The sequence below is a fragment of the Berghia stephanieae genome, chromosome 2 (assembly GCF_034508935.2).
Source record: "Berghia stephanieae isolate SIO BIC M18660-M18661 chromosome 2, UCSD_Bste_1.3, whole genome shotgun sequence".
NCBI lineage: Eukaryota > Metazoa > Mollusca > Gastropoda > Nudibranchia > Aeolidiidae > Berghia > Berghia stephanieae.
In genome coordinates this window covers 62,719,785-62,727,602 of record NC_088361.1, presented here as the reverse complement: position 1 = coordinate 62,727,602, position 7,818 = coordinate 62,719,785, and positions in this window count along the sequence as shown.

Genomic DNA, 7,818 nt, shown 5'->3' with positions numbered 1-7,818 from the left:
GTCATGTGCATACACAGCAGGAAAGAGGTTACTGGTGGGGAACCACATAATGAGACTTGTAAACGGCAGCCGACCAAATTGAACACTTTTCATGGAAAGTAGGACACCTATGTTTTAATAAGTCATTATGCTTATATAAAGTGCGTAATGATGAAAAAAGTGAAAAGATTGTGGTGATATTGTTGGATCTTTTACAGCTGTTCACTTATGCCCTTATTATAATAAGTGTATTGCATGGGGCATAGAAATGATAGAAGCTGTATCGCACTACAACAAAACAGTCGGCTGACAGTTTTGTTGCTGTTGCAAGTAACAATGTAAGGAAGTTAAGTGTGCTGCATTGCAACGACAGAAGTCCTGGTGTGGGTGTTTGTTCTGGGAAACAGAGCTCAACTTGTCAGCAGTTTTGTGGCAGTGATAAAATAGAGAAGCAACACTACACAAAACTTTTTTGTGTCCAGTGACTGTGGTTGAATCTCTCTGCACACCAACTGGCACTCCTGCTCTTCAGCCTTTTTCACATTGTGCTGCATCAGTGTTTGTTTATCATAGCAGTATTCTATTAAAATATTAACTCCTTAATCAATCTATAATATCCGTAAAATATTTTGTAGGAAACATCGGAGATCTTCAAAGAGGCTATTAAACTGTCCCTCTAATAATTGTTGACTGATCACGAGATGAATCCAAAATTTCTTTATAATTTCATTTTTCCAGAAAGAAATCAGAAGGGCAGAAAGACAAGCAGCATCTGTCGCATTCATTTTACAGACTCCGATCTGGAACACACGAAAATGAATAAAAAGTCGTCCAAAAGTTTTGTCCTAATGTGGAAGAGTGCGTGCAGAGCCCAACAGTCCCTGTTAAATATGTCACCTGACTGTTCTGTTGTAGTGCGGTACCGCTCTAACTCTAAGAATCGCCTAATGACATTTTTTTTCTGAATCAAAACCTAAATTCTCTCCAAAGTTGTTCAAAACGGACCATGGCCTAGTTTTCAGAATGCGGTTGTAACAAAGCAGTGCTTCTTCAAAGTAGTAATTCAATCGTAAACACAGATTAGGACAAATAATACACTGCAGTCTGCTTAAGATAAACTGCATTAAGATCAACTCTGAGGCTGGTCCCAATTTTTCGACTCAAAATGATTAGTAATTTGAAATTTGCAATTAGCTTAGACTAGGGTAAGAGTAATGATCGCGTCTCAACTCGATCAATTTTTAAAAATTCTCACTCTGCCTTTCCAAGCATTTAGATCATCGCATGCCTGTTGATATAGATGACTATAACAATAGTCCCAAAAAAAAGTCATTCTTAGTTTAGCCAAACTTAACAGGAAGCTAGGCTTTCTTTCTGGAGATATGTATTTATTAACATTTTTGTGTTGCTGAAGGGTTGTTCCCCTTGAGTTTTGGATAAGATAAATATTTTTTCTAGTTTCCGGAAGTTTATCTTAAACGGACTGCAGTGTATGACAATAGAAATGTAATTGTACTAGACAAGTTGAAGGAATTGCTCTGTTGATATTATCTCCACTCTATACTTACTTACTTAATCCTCTTCGGGCCTTGAGGCACATAGGGCATCCACCAGACATCTCCATTTTTTGCGATCGGCTGCTTTTGCGGTGGCTGTATTCCAGGACAGGCCTGCTTCCTTTAATTCTTTCTCCATGGTCCTTCGCCAGGTTTCTTTGGGTCTTCCCATCTGCTGTCCAGTACAAGGCTGTCTTGGGAAGTGACCCTTTTTCCATTCTGGCCACATGACCCAGCCAACGCCATCTTCTTCTTTTTATTTGGCTATCAATGCTAGTGCAGTCAGCTTTCTTTAATAGATCCACTGTTCTTATTTTTGTAGGCCAAAATAAATTAAAAATTCTTTTTAAACACTTGTTCTGAAAGACTTCTAGTTTCTGTATTAAGGAGGATGTCATTTTCCAGCTTTCACTTCCATAAAGCAGTACACTTAAATTATTGCTCTTGTATATTTTCAGCTTTGTCTTTCTCATTATTTGCTTTGATTTCCAAAAGTTTTTCAGCATGCCGAAAGCCTGGTTTGCCTTTTGAATTCTGTGCTTGATATCGTGTTCTGCATTTCCGTCGTCTGTTATTTTGGATCCGAGGTAGGAGAACTGTTACCTCTTCAATTATATGTTCATCTATCCTAATTTCACTCATGTTTTGGATTCACCCTAATGTACACAGTCTTATCGAAATTTATTTTCAGTCCAATTTTCGAGGCGTTCTTATGTAGTACGTTTAGTTTCTCTGAGGCGTCTGTGTGTACTGAAAACTAACGCGATATCATCTGCGTAGTCTATATCTTCCAGAAAGGATGTCAGTGTCCAGCGAATGCCTCTCTTCTTACCATCAATTGTATTTTTCATGAGCCAGTCTAGAGCCAGGATAAACAGAAGCGGGGAGAGTATGCAGCCTTGTTTTACACCAGTTGTTACATTAAAGCTGTCTGTTAAATTGTTACCACAGATCACTTGGCATCGGTAGTTGCTGTACATTGCTTTGATTTTGATTAAGTTGACTATCTTCATCGGTATACCATAATGGCAGAGTATTTTCCACAGGGACTCTCTGTGTAAGCTGTCAAAGGCTTTTTCAAAATCGACAAAAATGGTGTAGAGGGGGCTGTTCTATTCAATGCTTTGCTCCAGGATTTGTCTCAGGGTAAATATGTGGTCACTACATGACTTCCCTTTTCTAAGAATGTTTTCAATGTGAGGTGAGATTCTTTTCAGAAGGATTCTATTAAAAATTTTGCTCGTTACGGACAGGAGTGTGATTCCACGCCAGTTAGCACAATTTCCCAGGTCTCCTTTCTTGGCTATTTTATGGATGATGCCTTTCTGCCAATCCTCTGGTATTTCTTCCTTTTCCCAAATGTTGGTGAACAATTTACTGAGAATTTTGGACATTTCTTGCAAGTTCGCTTTAAGCATTTCCGCACTCATTTTGTCAATACCTGGGGCCTTGCCATTTTTTTGTTGTTGTATTGCCTCGTGCACCTCATGCTCAGTGATTGGACCAAGATTAACCTCTACGTCCACTCTATGCCTTGGCCTAATTAATTTAGGGAACCAAAAAATTATTTGGGTGAAGAATCCATTTCAGACTCTGCCTCTTGTAGCTTTCACAGCAAACAGTAGCAAGATGGACAAAAATCAGTAGGTACATGAATACAGCGTGTATTTGACAGCATTCTTTGCACTCCAGCTCAGTTTCCTCGAACTCTTTCAAATGTCCCCAATTTTTTTCCTTATTATTCTTTGTTGTAATTCCATTCCTTCCTCAAACTAATTTTACCCTGAACACGGGTTTCCTCCAATCAATTTCATCCAGCCAGCGTAAAAACTTAGAATAAATGAAAGGATTTTTTTAAATGCGACCTGTCATTTCGACCACTGATGATTTACTGTGATATTGAAGGTTACATGTTTATCTATCGACACTGCATTAGTATGTATACAGGATGAGACACGCGCAGACATACACACACCATCGTCGTTTCCCATAACCAACACCTCTGCTCATTCTTATCACTTCCCCATTCGTTCTAATTTCAATACCACGCGCCATGATTTGCTAATGCTTGGCTACAACAGTAAATGAATGTTGTGATACAGCAACCCTCCTCCCCCTCCACACACACACCAACACATTGTAACATATTATGAACCGGAATGATCACCATGAGTGTGTTTAGTTTTATTTCTGAGAGTTGACACCAGTCAGGTTTTCTACTTTTCTTCACTTTGGAAGGATTGTCCTTCCTACCTTCAGTCATATTAACACTAACAAATGCTTCACTCCTCGCATTCCTATCTTCAATGTCATCACTATTACTTTTACCCTGACTGGGTTCATTGGTGCTGGTTGTCCTGTTAAGAAACTGGGTCAGTGGAGTTTCCGACACCATTGTCATAAGTGGGTTAGTTAGTGCAAGCGCGAGATCAAGCACGATTGAAGCCATTACATCGACAACTATACAGAGTATAGTATCTTAGTAATTTAAGAACACAATCATAATCCACGAACCATCACATGATAATTTAACCACATAATAATATATTTTAAATAAGTACTGCATCAATATAAATAAATAATTGGGAGCAAGTAGCAAACGTTCACGTCGTGCTCCTGTAATCCTTCTCTGAAGGAGACTGATTGCTACACTACGCGACCAGAGAGAATAAATTGGGCGGTAAAAGGATAGCCCCTCGGCCCAGACAATGGAAAACTTCAATGTTGTAAGTTTCAACACAGAAGGAATCTCCCATACCAAATGCAAGATACTGACAGAGCTAAAAGCAGATATAATTTGCTTACAGGAAACCCACAAAGACTCAAAACCACCTTGCATACCTGGCATGCAACTAGTAATACACCACGAACACCCAAAATATGGAAGTGCCATGTACACTCGAGAAAAATCTACCATACTGAAAAGCGATGATCACTCAGAAAATGACATTGAGATTCTCAGAGTAGAAACAACACTGATTACCATCATATCTGTGTACAAACCTCCATTAACCCCATTCAAGTGGCCCCAAATGAATCTATCCGATAGAAAACCAACCCTGATCATTGGAGATTTTAACAGCCATAACACTATATGGGGATATGAGCAAAATAACATTGACGGAGATGCTGTTGAGGAGTGGGCGGCCGGCAATGACCTCACAATCCTCCATAACCCCAAAGACAAGAAAACCTTTATGAGTGCCCGGTGGAAGAAAGGTTACAATCCGGACCTGGCATTCATATCCTCTCAACACTTCTCAAACTTTGAAAGGACTGTAGGTGAGCCTATACCGAAATCTCAACACAGGCCTATTACCATCAGCATCAAACCAGCTGTTAAAGCCCTCGAATCAAATGCGATACCACGATTCAATTTTAGAAAAGCAAATTGGGAAAACTTTACTAAAGATTTAGACAATGAGATCACCAATATAAAAAGTGACCCACAGAGATACGACGACTTTAGAACACTCATATGGAAAGTTGCAAAGAAAAACATCCCCAGAGGATGCCGAAAAAGTTATATTCCATGTCTCCAAGATGAAAGCAAGAAACTATATGAAAGATACATTGAATCATACAAGGTGGATCCTTTCAGCGAAGAAACCCTAGAACTGGGTGAAGAACTCACATCAATGATAGCCGATGAAAGATCAGAAAGATGGAAGGAATTAATAACCTCCACCAATATGACCCTAAACAGCAAAAAGGCCTGGACTACAATTTCAAAACTGAATAATGACAAAAATACCCAGACAAGAGTGGCTGCAGTAACACCTGACCAAGTAGCACATCAGCTTCTACTTAATGGGAAACCAGCCAAGAAAGCACGAGGCCAACTAAAAGCCCTGAAACGTGAAATGGACAAAGCCCTCAAGGATAGTGAAGATCATCTTGACTCTTTTACCCTGGAGGAGCTACTAGAGGCCTTGTCCCATCTGAAGGCAGGAAAAGCATCTGGACTGGATGGAATCACAACTGAGATGATTCAACACTTTGGCCCGAGAACCCTATCCTGGCTATTGGACCTCTTCAATGTATGCGCAAGGACAAACAGGCTGCCAAGTGCATGGAGGAAAGCAAGAGTAGTCGCCCTACTGAAACCGGGGAAAGATCCAAAATCCAAGAAAAGCTATCGCCCGAACTCCCTCCTGTGCATCGCATACAAGCTATTTGAGCGAATGGTTATGTCCCGCATGTCACCCAGTCTAGACGAACAACTGTCTCCAGACCAGGCTGGATTCCGACCAGGACGGTCAACATGTGGTCAACTTCTTAACCTTACACAATTCATAGAAGATGGGTTTGAGACAAAACAGGTTACTGGCACAGTCTTCGTCGACCTCACTGCAGCCTATGACACAGTGAATCACAAGATCCTACTCCTCAAAGTGGCTAAAATGATAAAGAATAAGAAAATTGTAAATATTATCCAGTCACTTCTCGAAAACAGGCGCTTCTTTGTTGAAATGGATGGCCGGAAGAGCAGGTGGCGCACCCAGAAGAATGGTCTTCCCCAAGGATCAGTGCTGGCTCCAACACTTTTCAACATATATACAAATGATCAGCCTGAGTTCCCAAATATCCGCCGATTCATATATGCTGATGACCTATGCCTCGCAACACAGGATGTGTCCTTCCAACCAATCGAGAGCAGACTGACAAATGCCCTAGACACCCTTACAAAGTACTACACTAAAAACTCGCTGAACGCCAACCCAGGGAAAACACAAGTGTGTGCATTTCACCTCAATAACCACCAAGCCCACAAAAAACTTAACATCAAGTGGAATGGCCAGACATTAGAGTACAACTACCACCCAGTGTACCTCGGAGTGACGCTTGATCGAACTCTGTCCTTCAGAGAACACGTGAGAAAGACCAAGGCAAAAGTGTCCACGCGTAATGCCCTCCTTGGAAAGCTGGCAAACATGAACTGGGGAACTGACCCTAAAACTCTAAGGACCACAGCATTGGCCCTCAGCTACTCAACTGCGGAGTACTGCTCAGCTGTATGGGCCCGATCATGCCATGCCTCCAAGCTAGACCCCGAGCTCAACAACGCCTGCCGGATCATAACGGGCCAGCTGAGAGCAACACCATTACCACTGGTCTACCGTGCAGCAGGAATAGCCCCACCACACATCCGGAGGGAAACCCATGCCCAAATACAAAAATACAAACAGGAAATGGACCAGAGACACCCCTTCATGACCACAATTGCCCCAAAAGCAGGCTCAAATCAAGAAAAAGCTTCCTCACAGTAGAGAGCCTTCACCCAGACCACTCAGCATTCTTCCGCCTGGACAAATGGGTAGAATGGGACAAGACAGTAAACGATGCCCTCCAGCCCCCAACAGAAAAGCTCCCAGCAGGCACAGACCTCAAGAGAAAAGAATGGGTGGCGTTGAACAGAGCTAGAGCAAAGGTGGGAAACACCGCCACCAACCTCTTTAAATGGAAAATCTCACCGGGCACTGAATGCCCATGCGGTCACCCCAGACAGACCATGGACCACATCCTGTCCGAATGCTCGCTGGGACCTCACTGCACCAATGCTGACCTGAGAGAATGCAACCAGACTGCCCGGGACTGGCTGACTCACTGGCGCGACAAGATATGATGATGAATAAATAATTTTAAATCCAAGAGAATGGAAAAACGATGATTGCTTGCAGGGTTCACTTTTTAAGCGATTGCTCATGTGCAGGGACGCTTTCTCTATGGCAAGGCCATCTGAATATTCATTGGGTCTATAAAAATAAAATAGGTAAGACGGGTTAATTCATTTAATTTGGAAGGGTGCTTATTGTGGCAGTCTCTTATCCACACATAGGTAGATCAGCCGTACTGATAGTAATAGCTACCAATATGCTATTGTAGCACTGCCTATACCAATTGCTTAACTTTGCATGTGATGTTTGTAGATAAATAAATATGCATTTTTGCTTTTTATTTTAGAGTTATTATTCCTGGTCTCTGAATCGCTCTCTCTCTCTCTCTCTCGTTATAACAAGTCAATTTACAATAGAGAAATAGTGGAGTAAAAAAATGAGGATCTGAATAAGCCTCATTATTGCCGATGCTGTTAAAACTTAAAACACCACTGTATACTCTTGACCATCTCCTTCCCAGATAAATCCCTGCCAGGACCAGAAAAACAAACAAACAAAAAACAAGCAACCTCAATCCAGAACAAAGACAGCAACATGGAATAGAAAAACATATAGATAAAAGACACAGCAAGTGACCTCCTGCCCACCGTAATAGGTCAGAAGAC